The sequence below is a fragment of the Salvia miltiorrhiza genome, chromosome 3, assembly GCF_028751815.1.
Source record: "Salvia miltiorrhiza cultivar Shanhuang (shh) chromosome 3, IMPLAD_Smil_shh, whole genome shotgun sequence".
In the NCBI taxonomy this organism is placed as follows: domain Eukaryota; kingdom Viridiplantae; phylum Streptophyta; class Magnoliopsida; order Lamiales; family Lamiaceae; genus Salvia; species Salvia miltiorrhiza.
Window position 1 is genome coordinate 426,325 of NC_080389.1, and position 19,602 is coordinate 445,926.

General features: G+C 40.7%; 1 protein-coding gene and 1 long non-coding RNA gene across 2 annotated transcripts in view; one reads left to right on the forward strand and one right to left on the reverse strand.

Moving 5' to 3' along the window:
- Nucleotides 1-19,602, forward strand: part of LOC131016908 (uncharacterized) — a 1,184,262-nt gene that overhangs the window by 384,493 nt on the left and 780,167 nt on the right. The gene's annotated exons all lie outside the window — the stretch shown is intronic.
- On the reverse strand, nucleotides 11,793-12,635 carry LOC131017036 (uncharacterized). Its single transcript, XR_009099353.1, has 3 exons — nucleotides 12,339-12,635; nucleotides 12,117-12,208; nucleotides 11,793-11,984 (listed from the first exon to the last, which is right to left on the reverse strand). It is a non-coding gene; the product is annotated as an uncharacterized LOC131017036 (long non-coding RNA).

Genomic DNA, 19,602 nt, shown 5'->3' on the forward strand with positions numbered 1-19,602 from the left:
CCCCTCCCTGAGTATCTTTTGGTAAACTGCGATGAAGGATCCTTTTACGTGGAGTTTAGTTATGAGCAACTGCCTCTTTTCTGTTCCCGATGCAAGATTACGGGCCATGATATATCTAAATGTAAGAAAGGAGAAACCAAGGAACAGGTCGATAAAGATATTGTCAAGAATAATGAAAAGGAGAATAAGAAAGCAAAGCAACAACAAATCAAGAAAGGCAATCAGTGGAGGGCCAAAGAAACTGATGTGGAGGGCCAGAATAAGAACGCGTTTGATTGTTTATCAACAGGTGGCAGCGATCAACAGGATCAAGAGGACATATATGGTCCAGATTTACTGGAGAAGATACTCGTTGATAATAAGTCGGGACCAGTTGATGCGGAGTATGAAGCGGATGGAAGAGATGATTCGGAGGAAGAAGATTCGGATGATCAGATGTATTCGGATCATAACCAGGAGAAGGAAGAAGAGCACACTGATGAAGAAGTGGAAGTGGTGTTTGAGGAGAGCTATCAGCAACAAAATGACACAAAGGAAGTGCAACAAGCTCCTTCGCCGCAAAACAACGAGCAAAGGTCTGGGCACCAGCATGATAATAAGGAGGATAGATCTTCAAAGGGGAAGGACAAAGAGCAGATGGGGAAGCAGCCTGCAGCGGACACTTTCACAACTCCTTTGGAGAGGACTACCGTGCAAGGCAATATGGGAAAACAGACAGCAGCTGAGACCGTCACAACTCCGATGGGAACTACTTCCATGCAACGTGGTTTGGAGAGCAAGATGAAAGTCGCAAGAGTTGTGGACTCTATAGTTACAGAACATCCTAAGGAGAAAGAGCAACAACAGAAAAAACGTGGTCGACCACCAAAGTCTGAACAAAGGAAAGCCATTCAGGAAGATAGCATCAAAGGTAGGCTAAGAAGGAATGAACAGGCAGTGAGTAAGTCGGAACAAAGGCCTAGTTCTTCTTCAGAGGATTATATCCACAAGCGCATGACTGCAGCTATTGAAGCAGGGCAGCAACCGAGGGCTTATACGTTGGAAAATAATAATACTCCAGGTGCTCGTTCAATGAACAACATTGCTGCAAGAAGCTGGGCCGCCGAAATGGAATCGGAGGAGACTCCGGCCACACATCAATAATTTCTCTCATGAATATCCTTACTTGGAACGCCCGGGGTCTCTCGGATGAATCTAAGCTCATTCTCAAAGAGCATTGTCACTCTTTCTCACCGTTGGTTGTGGGCATTCTGGAGCCTAAAATTAAGATTACTAAAGTTCCGATTAGTTATTGGCGTTCTCTCAATCTCATCCCTTGCCACCAGAACAAGAGAGAGAATAAACGTCCGAACATTTGGGTGCTCAATCATCCGGATGTTGCTGCTAACACTGTTTTTTCTTCTGAACAGGTGGCAATCATTGATTGCAGCTGGAATCGTTACAAGTTTCGTGTTGCTGTGATTCATGGTTCGAACTCTCATGTTTTAAGACGGCAATTATGGATTGATCTTCTTAGCTATACTGACGATGCGACGATCTTTATCGGGGATTTCAATGCTGTTAAGGGAGCTCATGAGAGAAGCAGTGATTGCATGCCGAATGTCACTTCTTGCCGGGATTTCTGTGACTTCATAGCTGCTTCAAATTTTATAGAACCTCCTGCGGTGGGTCTTAAATTCACATGGTCTGGCCGGAGGTTCATGCCTTCACATGTTGAGTCCACTCTGGACAGAGCTTTAATTTCTACGGATTTTGCGGATTACTGGAGCTCCGTGTATACTCAAGTTCTTCCTCGTTTAACTTCTGATCATTCGCCCATTGTTTTACGTTGCTGCCAAGCGCTTCAGGCTGGTCAGCGCTTTTTTAAATTCTTACATATGTGGACCCTTCATGAGAACTTTCAGGAGACGGTGCGTATTTCTTGGATGGAGGAGGTCTCTTGTCGTTGCCCAATTTACAAAGTTATGTTTAAACTTAAGCGTTTGCGAGGTGTTCTTAAGTCTTGGAATCGTACTGAATTCGGGAACGTGGACGTTATGATCGCTGATTCCCAGAGTGAACTTCTTGAGGTTCAAGCTCAGATTGCTAGTTCGGGCTACACTGAGGAGTTGTTTGAAGCTGAGATTAATCTTCAAGCGAATATAAACAAAGTTCTCACTAGGAAGAACAGTCTTCTTCAACAAAAAAGCAGAATTTCTTGGCTTAATGATGGAGACCGCAACACTGCTTTCTTCCACACGATGATAAGGTACAAGAAAAAACCGCACATGATATCTCATCTTTCTATCGATGATGAACTGATTTATGAGCAAGAAACGATTGGGAATCATATAATCGAGTATTTCACCAAGCTTTTTGAGGAGGATAATCAGGAGGATCTGGATATCACTAATATTGAAGCTATTATTGATGAGGTGGTGGATGAGCAGCATAATGTTATGCTTACTCGCACTCCCGATGAAGATGAGATCAAAGCCGCCGTTTTTGGGATGGATGCTAGCAGCTCGCCTGGTCCGGATGGCTTCTCGGGGAAATTCTTTCAGACTTGTTGGGAGATTATTAAATTCGATATTTGGAGAGCTGTGGAGACCTTCTTCGAAAAATCCTACCTCCCTGTTGGTTGTAACTCGAGTGTCATGGTTCTTTTGCCTAAGAAAGATGTGGTTCACTCGGTCGCCGATCTCAGACCCATTGTCTTGTCTAATTTTTTCTTCAAAATTATCTCTAAGATTCTGGCCAATCGTCTCAGCATTGTTGCTTCTAGGTATGTCAGTGATAATCAATTTGGCTTCATCAGCGGTAGGTCGATACATGACTGCATGATGATCGGTTCCGAGGGTGTTAATTGTATGAAAAGATCGGGCAAAGGGATTAACATGGCGTGCAAAATCGATATTAAGAAAGCCTTTGACACCTTGAGATGGGATTTTCTTCTGGCTTGCCTTAAAGTCGGCGGTTATGATGACAAGTTCATTAATTGGATTCGCATTATTCTTAACTCGGCTAGACTTTCCATTCTCTATAATAATCGTCTACATGGCTATTTCGCCAACTCAAGGGGAGTTCGACAAGGAGACCCTTTGTCTCCTATTCTGTTTGGTATTGCAGAAGACGTTCTTAGTGCTCTCTTCAAGAACTGTGTCGCCTCGGGCCACCTCACCCCGATGATGATGTGCAGAGCTAATCACTTCCCCACACATCTCTTCTATGCCGACGACATCCTTGTTTTCTGCAAAGCTTCGGAGCAGAACGCACAAACCGTAAAGAATATCCTCACCTTCTATGGCTCCATCTCTGGCCAACTTTACAGTTCTGAAAAGTCGCATCTCTACTTTGCGGAGAAAGTTCCTATTGCTCTTAAAAGGTCCATTGGACGTATCATTGATTTCTCTGTTGGTTCGCTGCCTTTCAACTACCTTGGAGTGCCCCTTTTCGTTGGTCGAACTCGTGCTTCCTATCTCCGACCCATACATGATCGTATTGTTAACAAATTTGCCCGTTGGCGTGGGCGGCACCTTTCGATGGCTGGGAGAGTTTGTTTGGTCAAATCGGTCATCCAAAGTTCGCTTACTCACTCCATGATGATTTATCGTTGGCCTCGTTCGCTCTTGAAGGTGCTTGATGCTAAATGTCGTAACTTCATCTGGACTGGTAATACGGAAAAACGGGCTTCTTGTCTGGTGGCTTGGGAAAGAACTTGTGCTATCAAGGAGGAAGGCGGTCTGGGGGTTCGATCATTCACGCTCATGAACAAAAGTTTTCTTATGAAACGTGCGTGGAGCATCATATGCGGTGACAAATTTGGCTTAGACATTATGAAGAAGAGATATTTGAAAAATTTTGGGCAGGTGAAAACGGTTACTGCTCCTTCTTCCGTTTGGCTTGGTCTCCGGGCTGAAGTTGAGCCTCTCGTACACGATTCCTACTGTTATGTGGGAACTGGGGATTTCATAAACTTTTGGAATGATGATTGGGTTGGCTATTCCATTGCCCAAAAGTGTGGTGTCCCTCACTATGTACAAGCCTTTCTTCATCATCCTATTTCGGATTACTTCTACGGGGGTGTTTGGCACCTCACACGTGAGTTCGTTGATGCTTTCCCAGATGTGGTTTGTGATATTCTTCTGCTTCCGATGGGAGAGGGGCAAGATGTGAGATTGTGGAAGCCTTCGCTTAGAGGGGAAGTTACTGCCGCTCTGGCCTTTGCGCACCACTGCTCTCGCTTTCCGAGTGTTCGTTGGGGAACTTGGATTTGGGAGAATTATATCCCTACAAGGAGATCCATGATCTGTTGGAGATTAATTCATGGGCGTTTGCCGACCTTTGATAACCTCATTAGGCATGGGTTCATTATGCCTAATTATTGCCCTTTATGTTTAAATGATTTAGAAACCATGGATCACATCTTTTGGAGCTGTAGTAAAATTCGGCCCATATGGCAGGAGTTTTTGAACTGGTTTAATCACGGATATGATACTCATAATTCTGATATTACGAGTATGCTGGTGGCGGCTTGGGGCTACAATTTCAGCTCGCAAATTGCGAGCTATTGGAAAGCCGGTTTAATCACGATTATTTGGGCCATTTGGATGCAACGCAACTGTTGCATTTTCGATGATGGTAAGTTTGACGCTAAAAGGATTTTACACACGGTCAAAGTGGCTTTTCGTGAGATGGAGCAGAATTTTCGTCTTGGTTCGATGAAAAACACCTGTGAGGATTTGTTAATTCTCAGGCAGATTGGCATCAAGGGTCGTGCTTCTCCGCCGCCGGAATTTATTAATGTCCATTGGTGGCCCCCTCCACCTCAATGGATTAAAGTAAACACTGACGGCTCGGCTTTGGGTGCGCCGGGAAGGATTGCAGCTGGGGGCGTTTTTAGAGATTGTCACAGTTTAGTTAAAGGTTGCTTCCATGTCAAAGGTGGTCTGGGGTTCGCTTTCGAAGCGGAGTTATTGGCTGTCATCACGGCAATTCAAATTGCCCATCAACGCAACTGGTTTTCTCTTTGGGTGGAATCCGATTCCACTTATATCGTTAGTTTGCTTACGTCTCGCTCTTTGAATGTCCCTTGGCGCTTCTTAGCCTCTTGGAGACGGATTATTGCTTTATTGGACACTTTTGCTCTCCACGTTACTCATATTTACCGCGAAGGTAATAGAGCTGCGGATATCATGGCTTCTAATGCTATGGCTGAAGGTTGGTGGCCGACGGAAATAGAGGCGATTAAAGAGGCTGTTCGCCTTGATATTTCTACTCATAGTCATCTCAGGATGACTCATTGATTGTTTCTATGGGCTGGTTTCTCGGGCCTGGTGTGTTTCTTGTTTGCTCTTTCTGTCCTCAGCTCGGTTGGAGGAGGGAGACGTCCACTGGTGGGGCGGTGACTTCGATGGTTCTTAAGATGAGAAAGTGTTCTTGTTGGCATTTATGCAAACACTTTAAGTGCATTTCGTGGCAGGTTGTTTTGGCGAGCAGTGGGAAGATGTTTGGGGTGTCTCCCCGGCCTTTTTTCAGTTTTCGGGTGCGCTCGAAGCTGGGGCTTGGGAGGTCGGACCTCGTTGGTAGCTCGGCGATAACTCTTATTTATCGGCCTCGAGGTTTTGGAGATAGCGAGTTTTGGTCTTTGAAGCGCTATGCTCTTTTTTCGGTTTTCTTCGCTTGCACGTCGGTTGGTTATCGCGTGTTGGCTGGATATACGGCTCGGGAGGATAGGTGGACTTTGGATTCTGAAAACTGCTACCTTAACACTCGTTCTCGCAGCAAAATGAGGATTAAAGAGGATGGTCATTTCAACAAACATATGATATGCGTTTTTGTGGTGTGTAGCTGGAGGAGTAATGGGGTGTCTCGCTGGTCTTTTTTCAGTTTTTGGGTTCGCTCAAAGCTGGGACTAGAGGGGTCGGACCTTGTTGGTAGCTCGGCGATAATGCTTTTGCGTTATCGGCTTCGAGTCGTTGTCGATAGCACGCTCTGGCTCTTGACGAATCTTGCTCTTTACTTTGGTTTAGTTGCTGCTTTTCTTTCGGTTAGTAGCTGTGCTAGTACTTCTCTGCTTCGGATTTCTTTGAGGGATGGTCAGTTCGCTGCTTGGGTTCCTTTCTCGTTCTGTTCTTTTCGCTTCGGAAAATCCCGGGTTTACTTAAGGGCGATGGTTAGGCCGGAGCTCTTGAAGTATTCCCCATTTTCTGAGGTTTGCTCCCGTTGTTTTTTCTATTAGACGAGTACTCTTTTTCCTCCCTTCCTTGGAGGTTTTAACGAGGCTCGGCCCTTAGTTTGCTTCCTGTGCTCTCAAGGGTTTAGGTTTTCTTCTTTTACTTTCAATAAAATTTTATTTTAATAATAAGTTTAATCTTAGTAACTGCATTAAATTGTTATAATAACAAATTTAAATATAAAAATAATACTATATAGTAAAAATATAAAAAAACAGAATAAAATAAACAAATTTTAAAATGTTATGATTCTTTTTTTTTTTTTGAAAGGAACTGAACTTTCATAAAGATAAATCAGAGTTTACAATCTCAAGAAGCCATGGAGGGTAATCCGACTTCCAACAAACAAAGCTTTTAACCTCTAAAGCAAAGGCTGCGAGCGCATGCGCAGCTCTATTAGCGCTCCTACGAGCATGACAAAAGTCAATCACACCAGATTTGCGAGCGTGTTGAAAAACCTCCCACAGATCATCGCACAAAGAATCAGCCCCCGACCCGGATTCTTGTAGGACATGAATCGCAAGGATCGAGTCCGAGAACACCACCACCGGGCCATAGTCGTTTTCCAAACAGAAACCAACAGCCACCATCATTGCATGTAGTTCTCCCATTAGCACAGTGGCTGTAAAGCCTAGGGGACTGCATACAGCTGCCACGGGCCGGCCCTCGTCGTCCCTCAGAATAAACCCAGCCCCAATAGCTCGCCCATCGTCGTGGAAGGCAACGTCCACATCGAGGCGGAAGAGACCTCTGCGTGGGACGCTCCAGAGGGACGGGCCTTCTTTAGGCAGAAGAGTGTGGTTAAGAGCCGTCTCACGTCGCGCGTCCTGATATGAAGCAAGCATCATATCACTATTGTTGATAGAGTCATCAATCCTACCACCTGGATCACCGTGCTTCACATCGCAGAGGCTGCGCCAAGTAGTCCACAGTTTAAAAAGCCAGCTTTCCAAGCCTTCCTGACCCATTTTATCACGAATCACACAGAATAAGTCCATGGGCTGCAAATGCGCCAATGGTTTGAGAAAATTCCAGAAGGTCGTATCTTTCCAAAAATTGTGAATCACATTACAAAACAAGAGACAATGCGTCGTCGAACCCCAAGCAAAATTACACCACGAGCAGATACCAAAAGAGGGAACATGGTGGTTGAACAAGTTGGCATCTGTTGCAAGAAGATTCTTCAAAAAACGCCAAGCGAAATGGCGAACTTTCGGCGGGATGTTGAGATTCCAAAGCTCCTTCCACTCGCCCCCTTTCTGCACAGACGAGGAGTTAGCAGGTTGCGAGTAAAAATCCATGGAGAAGAGATACCCGGACTTCACGCTGAACCTCCCTTTTTCATCAAACTTCCAATAGCAGCGATCAGAAGAGTTTAAAATCGGGAGCTTGATAGTTAAAATCGAGTCAATCCAATGAGGCGGGAAGACCTCAGAGAGGCGGGTTCTATTCCAAGATCGATCTTCGTCAATAAAATCAGACACCATAAAGTTAGCATCTATCAATCCTTGTCGTTGCTCATCTCCAACATCAACACCGGGGATCCATGGATCCACACATGCTCGGATATGTGTACCATCTCCAACTTGCCATCGCAATCCGGGCTTGAGCAGGTCACGACCCCAACAAATGGACCGCCATGTATACGAGCTGTTGGAATGAACCCTCGTCGTGAGAACATCGGAGTCACAAAAATATTTGGCTTTGAGCACTCTAGCCAACAAAGTATGAGGATAATGTATGAGCCTCCAAGCTTGCTTAGCAAGCAAAGCCTGATTGAAATTCCCGAGCTTTCGAAACCCGAGACCTCCGTGAGCTTTAGGGACGCAGAGCTTGCTCCAAGTCTGCCAATGCATTCTTTTTTCATTACCAGTGTCCCCCCACCAAAAGCTGCTGCAAAGCTTCTCAATATCAGAGCAAAGACCCACAGGGAGCTTAAAACAGGCCATTGCATACGTGGGGATTGATTGAAGCACCACTTTGATCAAAGTTTCTTTTCCACCAGCGGAGAACCATTTATGATTCCACGAGTTTATTTTCTTTTAAATCCCATCCCGCAGATAGTTGAAATGAATCTTCTTCTGCCGCAAGAGAAAAGTGGGGAGGCCTAAGTACATAGCATGACCACTAGTTTCCTTGATACCAAGGGTCTGCACCACCATATTAATATTGCGCTGGCTAGCACTCGGGCTAAAAGAAATAGCAGACTTGTCATAATTAATCACCTGTCCCGACGCTCTTTCATATTTGGCCAGGGCAGAAGCAAAGCCGTGCACCACCCTCTCATCAGTATTGAAAAAGACTAGGCTATCGTCTGCAAAGAAGAGGTTAGTGACTGTCGGGCAATGCCGGGCAATAGTAATTCCACCAAAAAGGCCCTGGTTTTCATAGCTCCGAAGAAGTGAGGAAAATCCTTGAGCACATAAAACGAACAGAAAAGGTGAAAGGGGGCAGCCCTGCCGAAGCCCACGGCCAGGTCGCAACGCACCAAAGACTTTCCTGTTGACAACAAAAGAGAATTCGACTGTCGAAACACAATGCATAATAAGATCAATAAAACAAAGAGGGAAGCGCATCACAGTCATCATAGCTCTCAAAAACCTCCACTCCACTCTATCATAGGCCTTGCTCATATCGAGCTTAGCCGCCGCAAACCCTTCACTGCCTGCTTTCTTGTTTCTTAACCAATGCATACATTCATAACCAAGCAGAATATTGTCAGAGATAAGCCTTCCCGGGACAAAGGCACTTTGGGAGTCATCGATGATATAATTCAGAAATCTTCTCAAACGGTTGGCAAGAACTTTTGCCACAATTTTGTAGGATGTGTTGCATAAACTGATGGGTCGGAAATCTTTTACCTCAGTCGGCTTCTTTATCTTAGGGATTAAGACAATCAAGGTTTTATTCCAATCTCTCAAGGTAGCCCTCCCGTTAAGGATATTAAGAGCTTCTCGGGTAATAGATTCGCCAATCTCGCCCCAAAATTTCTGATAAAAGAAAGGAGGATATCCGTCGGGTCCTGGCGCTTTATGAGGATGCATCTGAAAAACAGCTCTTCTAATCTCCTTAGCCGTAAAATCAGAGCTAAGTTCGTCCCTTGCTCCTGTCCCCAAGAAAGTTGCGATGCAATCTGTCACTTCATTCATCTCCAGTTCGGTTGGATTGGCTGACTGGAAAAGGGAATCAAAGAAATCTTGAATGACTTCAGCCATCTCCTTATCTCTCTTCACTTCAGCACCATACTTATCGATGAGCTTGGTGATAGTGTTTTTCTTTTTTCGCTCACTAGCAAACGAGTGGAATTCCTGTCTCCCAGCCCAAGCCAATTAGCAAGGGATCTTTGTTTCCAATGAATCTCCTCCGCATCGGTGATTTTCTCTATTTTCTTATTGATTGTCTTCAAGTTCTCGATGGAAGAATTACTATTCCCCTGTGAAATAAGCCTCGCTCGTCTCTTCCTTAAATCAGCCAGCTCTCTAGATGGAGCCTCAAATTTACCCTTCGACCAAATCTTAAGAAAAACCATGCATCTATCCAGTTTCTCATTCAAGGGCAGCCCCCGGAAAGTCCCCCAGTGGGTAAGGAGATCGGCTGCAAAGGAGGGCTCAAGTAACCATTTTTGCTCGAAGTGGAATCTGCGTTGCCCAAGGCCGGTAGTCAATGGCTCATCTCTCAGCTCCACTTTTAAAGAGATCGCGTGGTGGTCGGAGCCGAAGTTATCTAGAGTGGTGGTAGAAAGAGTAGCAAAAAGATCATTGGCTCCTCTATTGCTGAGAAACCTGTCCAGCCGAATAAAAGTAGCTTGTTCCCCTTTCCTTTGATTAAACCACGTATAATTAGAGTCACTTGGAGTAGTCTTTAGTCCACAATAAGTAAGAGCATCATTGAAGTCTTTCATCTGGTTCCACGGTCGACGCCCACGACCCTTATACTCGTCTTGTCGAAGAATTTCATTGAAATCCCCACCCACAATCCATGGTAAGAACTCAGTGTCGCTGCAGGTAAGACGACGAAGAAGTTCCCACGAGTGACGGCGTTGTGATGTATCAGGATTCCCGTAAAATCCTGTGAATCTCCAAGAAAAATCGTAAGATTGAATCACACAGTCAATATGGCCATTAGAATAACTTTTAACTGTTACTGAACTGGGTGCCTTCCAAAACAGCATTAGGCCCCCACTCGCTCCTCTAGAGTCCGCAACAAAGTGCCCGTCAAAACCAAGATTGGTACGCCACCATTTGCACCGACTAGCAGTAAGTTTAGTCTCACAAACAAACAATAGCGTTGGGGAGTGCCCGGCTATAAGCCGGCGAAGCTCGTGGAACGCATGGGAGCTCCCCAACCCCCGTGCGTTCCAAGCAATGCAAATCATAATGCTCGGCGGGGCTGCTTGGCAGCCTCCGCCGGTTCAGTTTCAACGTTGTCTTCTCCATCAACAAGTTTGGGATGTTTGAATATTGTAGTCTTCCTTTGTTCCGTCTCCTCAAAACCCACGCCAATCCGCTTTTTATTATTGTAGTTCAACATTGCTTTCTCTCCTTCCTCTTGGGAGGGATTAGTATGATTTCTAGCTATCATTTTCCAGCTTTTTCCTTTCAGATTCTGCCTAGATTTCGCCGGCGAGAGAATGTTCACTGGTTTTGAGGTAGTGATGAGGGGCGTGGTGGCGCATCTATTAGCCTCATTTGTCTGGATATCCTCTATTTGCTCCTAGAAAGTAGTTGTTGTAGTCTCTGTAGCAGGAGGGTCATCAATAATCTCTGCATTAACCTCCTTAATCTGTCCCAAGTTGGGTCCATCTGTAGGCTCAATAATAACCTCCATCCTGGTGGTTTCCGTATCTGAATCCGTCTGTTCCAAACTTCCCTTACTGCCAATATTCGTTTTGTTTCACTACTAGAAAAACGCTCATAGATAACGGATTTTATCCGTTATCTATGAGCAAAAAAAGCGTTGTGTATAGTGGTGTTATCTATTCTATACGTCATAGACAACGGTTTCAAAACCGTTATGTATAGTAGCATAGATAACGGTACGATGTGTCATACATAACAGTACGCATCCGTTATCTATAACGGTTATACATAACGATTTTTCACCGTTATGTATTAACATTTTTCCGTTATGTATTAATTTTTTTTTTATTTTTTTTTATCATAGTTAACAGTTTTTTGCACTTTTTATAACGGTTTTTACCGTTATCTTTGATAGAATACATAACGGTTTTTCACCGTTATGTATTAAGATTTTTCCGTTATGTATTATTTTTTATTTTTTTTTTATCATAGTTAACAGTTTTTTGCACTTTTTATAACGGTTTTTACCGTTATCTTTGATAGAATACATAACGGTTTTTTGCACTTTTTATAACGATTTTTTGCACTTTTTATAACGATTTTTGCAATTTTTATAACGATTTTAACCGTTATCTTTAATTAGAATACATAACGATTTTTTGCACCTTTTATAACAGTTTTTTTGCACTTTATATAATTGTAGTATATTTTTAAATTTTGCAATTTTTATAAAACGACAAAATGATAAAATCAACGATAACAATATTATATATCATCCAAAAAATTCATACATTATTATACAAATGAACCAAATATCAAGTATACATCATCATTGCATATTCCGATTCAAAATTGAAAATACCAACTACCTTATAGCTAAAACAAAAATCTATCATACTACGTATTCTAGCACTAAGTCCTCAAGAACTAGTTGCTCTTTCCTGAAATCCTTCTTCCTCATGAAAGTACTCTGCAATAGAGATTTAGTGAAAAATGAAGAATGACCGTTACCTTCAGAATACCTTCAGAATTATTAAAGTGCATCAACAATCTTGAAGCACCAGAGGGCTAACCAAAAATCACCATCAAGAAAATACTTTACCAAATGGTGGTGAATTCAGGATTATGACGAGTTGAAAGGCCTTCATTCCGGAAAATCCTTCCTATTTCATATACTTTTTCAAATCCACCAACCTGTCAATGTCAATCAAAGATGACTTATGACATGTTAATTGACAATGTTGTGATGACTAAGAAGAAGAATGGGGATGAAACCAAGCATTGGATACAATAGGAGAGTCAATATCTTCTGAACAAACCTCACCAGCATTCTCTTTAAATGGAGCTCAGTTGCGATTCGTAGATACATATCTTGCCCAAGAGAGTTATGGTATGTAATGAAAGGCCTAGCTTCAGCACCACCAGCTGCGCCCTATACACAAAATCAGCAAAGAACAAAATGTAGATTTTAAGCAAACTTGAATGGAATGCATTTAGTGATGTGCTAAACAAACTTTATTTCTCCTCAAAACTCTCTTGGAAGAAAATAAAAGAGTACCAAAAAGATGTTTAAAACAAAAAAAGTTACTAGGAAGTACAAAATGAAAATTATAGGGAGAAAAGGGGAGGGAAGGGGAAGAGAGATGAGTAGAAACGAAAAAAAATTAGAAAAATAATTAATGAAGACATATATATGTATGTGACACCACTATTGCATGAATGACAAATCATTGCAGTATCCAATTTATGAAGAACTAAGGAACCAAAGAACCCTGATTAACTCAGCATTTTTCGTCTGAGCGCATGAAGTTAACATCAATACGCTCCCAAGATACTTGATTAAGACCTCTAATCATCTCCTCTACACACAGAATTTCGAAGTTCCTGTTAGCACTTAATAATCACATGAACACTTTATCTTACTCAAACACAACACACACTAGAGTGTAGCCAACCTTCCAAGTCAATAACCTGTGTTCCAACAGCAGAGGATACTTTATTGTTTACATCTTCAGTTATTCCCTGTTCTACATGGACGATGTGAGGATACTTCATATCATTCACATGAAGACTTTCCTGTAGAAGAATCAGAGGAAAAATGACTATCACTTCAACATTTCATGAAATAAGAAGAGAGTGTTCGAATTGGGAAAACATAAACCTAACCTTTGGTAGTTCGTTTTGACGGCGGATTGATGAAGTTCTCCATCCCACCACATCTTAGAAATCAGTGAAGGCAAATGTAAGTTTATCAAGAAGGAAGGCAAGAACTTTTCTGCTACAAGAAAAAGGATCATAAACTATTTAAAGGATACGGTCATAGTTTGCGTTGGCATATACCACACGGTGGTTGAAAGATCGTAATGCTGATCTGCATATAGGGTCAGAGTTGTTAGAAGATAACAAAAGAGACTTCATTTGCTAACAAGTGATATAAAGAGTCTGTGCTGCCAAAAATCGCATACTAACATGAAATGAAGGTCAGCAGAGTCATTGACCATCTGAAGCAGGAGTGGAAGTTTCCCACCATCATTATCCGTAAGGAAAAGATGCTTCCCTGATCTTCCAGTTAGCTGTGCAGAGAGTTTCGAATAAGTAACTAGAAGTAACAACAAACACCCAATTCATTGAGTCTTTGATAAAAGCTAAATATAGAACAAACAACAGCAGGTTATAACTTAACAGAACCTAAACCCACCCGGCCACCCGTGGCACAAAAATCTCATACATAAGGAATCAACCAAAGCGTCCAAAATTATAGTAAAACAGCATCAGAAATCCGTAAAGCATCAATGAAGCAACACCACCTCATCAAATACACAAGATACAAAGCATAAAATTGCATTGCTAGACAGGAGTCATCTGACAACAACCCCTATTTCTATCAAAACCATCGAACATGACGGCTAAAGCTACTACTTTATCCACAATGTAAGATAGAGTTCATTTCCTACCACATAAACTACAACCATAACCCATAAAACTGACGCCCACAAACTAGCATATACTGATTAACGAAAAATAACTACTCCACTTCTCAAATCAAGAAATCTACCTCCGGAAGTAGCTCAGTGTCAAACGAATGCAGATCCAATAGCCCCGGGCTACTCTCATTTGGCCAAACCAGCTCCTCGCCATTCTTCCCGTGAATGCCCTGGCAGCGTCAACGGCTCCGCAAACAAATCGCCTCCACTGTACGTCCTTTGCGCCTGCACACTCTTGTACATTCTCGAACCCTGACCGCCTCCATTGTAATATCCAAAATCCTAATTTGAATAAAGCAAAAAATAAACAAAAGAAAAATCAGAAAAATCAAATATCTGAGTTCCAGCTCGTGGAATCAGATCTGCGCAAGTTCAAACCCACCAAAATCGTAAAATCGCCCAAACTTACCTGAGCTGGAGGAACCGCATTGTTCGAGGACTGTAGATGCTGCAGGCCAGCTGAAAGAGAGGGCTTACCGTGTGCGGTGTGCGTGAGTTGCCAGTGGACAGACGGACGGCGGTCTGAAAAGGAAGCGGCGCGGCAGATCGTGGAGGCGCGCGAAGACTGGAGTCTGGAAAACCCTAGCCCATCTTTTTGACCCGTTTCTTCTCTTCATCACAGCTAGGGTTTGAAAACCCTAGCCTGCCGCCGCCGCACACTCGGCCAATAAAACACGCCGGAGCAAGAACGAAGGCGCAACGGAGGCAGACGGAGCTGGATGAAGGCGCGACTGGGGGAGCTTGATGAAGGCGCGGCGGACTCAGGGAAGGCGCGGCAAATTGGGATTTGGGGGAGGCGAAATAGATAGAGAAGTGTTAGGAACGAAAATCTTTTTCCTTTTTCTTTTGTTTAATTTTTATTATTCAATTTTGGTATTTAGGTTTCTAATAATATTTTCAGATTTTATTTAAGTGTTATTTAATAAAAAAAATGTTATGAGTTTTTTTTTTCTCAAAGTCTATATATAGGAATAAATTCAGATTTTAGGATAAATAATTTATATGTTATTTTTTAATATAATATAATATAATTTTAAAAAAATTAATAAAAAAAAATTAATAAAAAAAATTATACACAACAGTTTTTAGATACGCTCAAAGATAACGGTTCCAAAACCGTTGTAAATGACTCTTATACATAACGGTTCTTTAACGTTATGAATAAACCGTTATAAAAGATGGTCATAGATAACGGTTACATAACGGTTTTGTAAACCGTTATGTATGCAACTAATAGATAACGCAAAAACATAACGGTTTTTCAAAAACCGTTATCTATGGATATAGACAACAGTACATAGATAACGGATTTTTTCAAAACCGTTATCTATTCCTAAAAGTGCGCTCATAGATAACGGTTTTTGAAAAAAACCGTTATCTATGTACTGTTATGTATGTAAACTTTTGTAGTAGTGTTTCCTGTATCAGGAATGCCCGGGTGGGCCACAATGGTTCTTGGGGGAGGGCGTGGGCCGTTGATATTAGCTCGTGGGATCAACATCTGGTTTTGATTCACATGCCGAGGGGGGGCCCGCTGTGGTCCAGGCCGGCGATAATCAAGACCTCGTCCCGCCTTGAGCCATATCCCAAAAGGGGGGTGTGCTTTAGTTTCTGCATTAGCAGAGCAACTTCTCATGTAGTGGCCCAGCTTGCCACACGCAAAACACAATTGATCAGGAATTCTCTCATATAAGGGAAGAACCAAAACTTCATCATTTGTCCCTTCCACAGTCACGGGAACACATCGAACAAGGGGTTCGGTTATAGAACGTGAGACGCGCACACGTGCATATCTGCCCAAACACAACCCGCCGCCTCCGCAATCCACTTCCACCACCCGTCCTATTTGCTCCCCAATCCGACGCACCATGAGGGGTTCCATACATGAGAATGGCATATTATGGAGTTGAACCCATAAGGTAACCGTGTCAAATTCAATCGTGGCCGCCGTCTGCATGTTATCCGCGCGCTGGATCAGAAGTAGATCGCTGAAAAAATGCCAAGGTCCCTCCGAGAGAATCCTATCTCTATCGGATTCAAGGTCTAGCGAAATCGCAAAAATATTCCGCCCAACAATCTCGATGTCCAAAGATCCTCTCGGTTGTAGAATAGCTGGAAGGTTTTCTCGTAAAGTCTCACGATTGACATTCCTATCAGAAAAGACTTTCCCCAAAAGAAGTGTTTTCGTTTTGTTTCGATCAATAGCCGACTCCGCCTTTGTAATCACCACAGTTTTATTTCTAGCATCATTAGATAATTGTAATTCCGCCACACGCTTCGCTATTTCCTCAGGATCCATAGTGAGAGAGAAACCAAGATCAAAGAAAAAGAAAAGTAAAGTAGAAAAGCCTGCACTCCCGAAAGACAGACGAGATCTTCACTCCAGAAAGATGAAAGCTACACTCTCACAGAACCCTTGCCGCAAAAGGGTTCTAGAGACGAATCCCCCTTTTAGAGAGAGAAAAAAACAGATGGAAGTATGCGATTTTGATTGTCAAAACTTAAAATGTTATGATTCTTGATCATGACAAATTTTAAATTTCATCTTTGCTAGGTTGTATTTGTTAATTTTATCAAAATAAAAATTTTAAAATTAAACTATATATTCATTAAATAATATATATATATATATATATATATATATTATGAAATGCAAATAAGTAAAAAGTAATTAAAAGTTCCAAAAATCCTTTCAAAACTAATAGAAAATTTGAAAGAAAAATATCTAGATATTTGGGTGGAAATTTTTTAAATAGATAATAATAATCGTTAGATAAAAAGGTTTTGTCAAGATCTTGATCATTCATTTTATATCCTCCAATTATAAAATGGTTTTATCTTCATTTTAATGCTATTATCTTTATTAGAGCTATTTTATATAATATTATAAGTAACTTATAGAATTTTATTTTTTAAATATAATATTCTAAAAATATAATTTTTTTTACCGTGTATCGCACGGGAGTAATACTAGTTATGTATAAAAAAAGAGATTAAGAGATTTTAGATAACATGCAACTAAAAATGCTAGATGAAGTCATTTTTTATAAGTAATGAAAAATTTTATTTTTCAATATATTGAGGGCCCATTTTTATAATTTTGCCCAGGGCCTCATTTTTCTCAGGACCGGCCCTGGTCGCACCATTGTGTAGCTAAGACATCCATTTTTGATTGCGATATGAGATATGTATAGACAGTCACTACAAGAAAAATGCTAATAGACAACATGCGAAGCGTGTCATCTATTTAAAAATCGCATGTCATCTATGAAGGTGTAGTCTATTGAGGGCGCTAATAGACAACATGCACATGCGCGTTGTCTATTCGCTAATAGACAACATGCGCATGCGCGTTGTCTATTCGCTAATAGACAACATGCGCATGCACGTTGTCTATTAGGTAATAGACGACGCGTAATAGACGACGTGCATGCGCATGTTGTCTATTAGCTGATAGACAACGCGCATGCGCATGTTGTCTATTATCTAATAGACAACATGCGCATGCGTCCGTCGTCTATTCGTTGAATTTTTTAATTTTTTATTTTAATTTTGCAATTATACTTAAATTTCCTATTTTTCAAATAAATATTTTATGAAATCTAAAAATTCATAATAAATAATTTAAAATATATACACGAATAATAAAAATGTCATTCATTAATTTCAAATATTCTTTATCATCCTACATTGAAAAAGTATCCATCATACAAACATTCTACAAACAGTGTCAGTTAGAGTTAAGCATCCGGACTTGTGCATCGCCTGAAGAGTTTGGGTAAGGGCCTCCGTTGAAGTAGGCTTCTTCTCCTTCAATTTTTCCTGCACATCATCATCAAAGATCAAACTCATGTTATGCAATAAGCAAAACTCACATACAAAATAGCTCCAAAGGAACTCAAATAGACTCGTCAGATATCATATACCAAGGTCAAATTAATAACAAGGGTGAAAAAAAAATAACAAATATTTTGATAAATGCAGTTCCCCTCTTCAGCTATGTCGTAAGCAGTGTTGAATTTGTCGACCAATTCATTCATTGTACTGCATAAGAAGTTTACAGCCTAAGATCAGAACTAACATCAAAGTAGTCTATTAAAGTTGGAAACAAATTCTAATTAGTTCAAATTTCTACATATGCCACAACACAGATGCTTGAGTTTCCAGGAAATGATATCTCAGGTAGACACATAATCTGCAGTTACATTAAGAGGGGAATGAATCATAAGTTCAAGTACATTAAAGGAATCCAGGTGACTCCAAACATCTCCCCCTAATGGCATATTACAAAATGAGCGACACAAAATTAAGATGCAATCCGCCTGACACAACTATTAGGTAAGGATGTACCCAATTCAACAAATCCTAACAATCTCACAACTGAAGATGTATCCTACTTCAAGAGCACTATACAACTAAAGTATATTTAGAAAAGATAATAGCAACACAAAGGTTAAAAAGTCATTACCTTGAGCAATTGGTGAACATGGCAAGATATGTGATCAATAATGTGTCATTATACTCCTGGAGATTACAAAATTTAGTCATTATGAAAGTACTGGGCAGAAAGATCTCAAACTTAGAAGAGTGAAATTTAAAATCCCAAGTTATTTAAGCATTTTGATCAATGAGAACAGACACAAAAATCAATCTATACACAAGTAGTAATCAGTTCCAGTACTTAGAAATAGAGGCTAACACAATTATTACAACAATGATTACAACAAATACAGCTTAGAAACTCTCATGAACATAGCACAGAGCACAAGTAAAAAGCAATCCATACAGCAAACTCGAACTTCACGCGGTCAAGCAACCAGGAAACCTCGACTACAGACCCATAATCCTTTAAATTAAATAGAATCATTGAGGTCATCCTAAGAAAATAGAAACAAATATTAAAAAAGAAAAGAACTACAGACATCAGAAAGAAATAGAGGGAGATAATAAGAAAATTGGTACCAAGAAATCCATATATTCAATGATTATAGTTTTGGTACCAAGATCAATAAAAGAAAATAAAAAATAAACTATTACGATCATACGGTATGGTGTGGAATTAAAAAAGTGATGTGACCCCAAATATTCTTACCTTTTGAAAATAATTCTTTCTATAATATTTCTAGTAGAATAGTCCAAAAAAAACAAAAAAATACTTGAAGTGGAATGAAGGGAGGCTCTAAATACTTAGAAGTGAACATGAATTTTAAGAGAAAGAAAAATCCGTTGTGTATTGATGAGTAAGAAAGAGGTTTCACAATTTTTTTATTTTTAAATGATGATTTCGTTAACGATAATGATGAAAAAATATATATATGTGAAAATTATAAAAATGATAATTAATAGGGTTATTTTAAAAAGTGGACTAGAAAGATGTTTCTTGGTTAGGAGAAAATGAGAAATATAATAATATATTGTGGACAAAATGAGTATTATATTATAAATAGTTTTATTTTTTATTTGATTGTAGTGTAATATGTATTTCTTTCTTTCTTCTTCTTATTATTAAAAAGTATATAATACTTATGAATTTGGGTTTTACTTGTAAACTTATACTTCCTCCTTCGTCCCGCTAAAAGTGATTTAGTTGTTTTCAATGAAAAT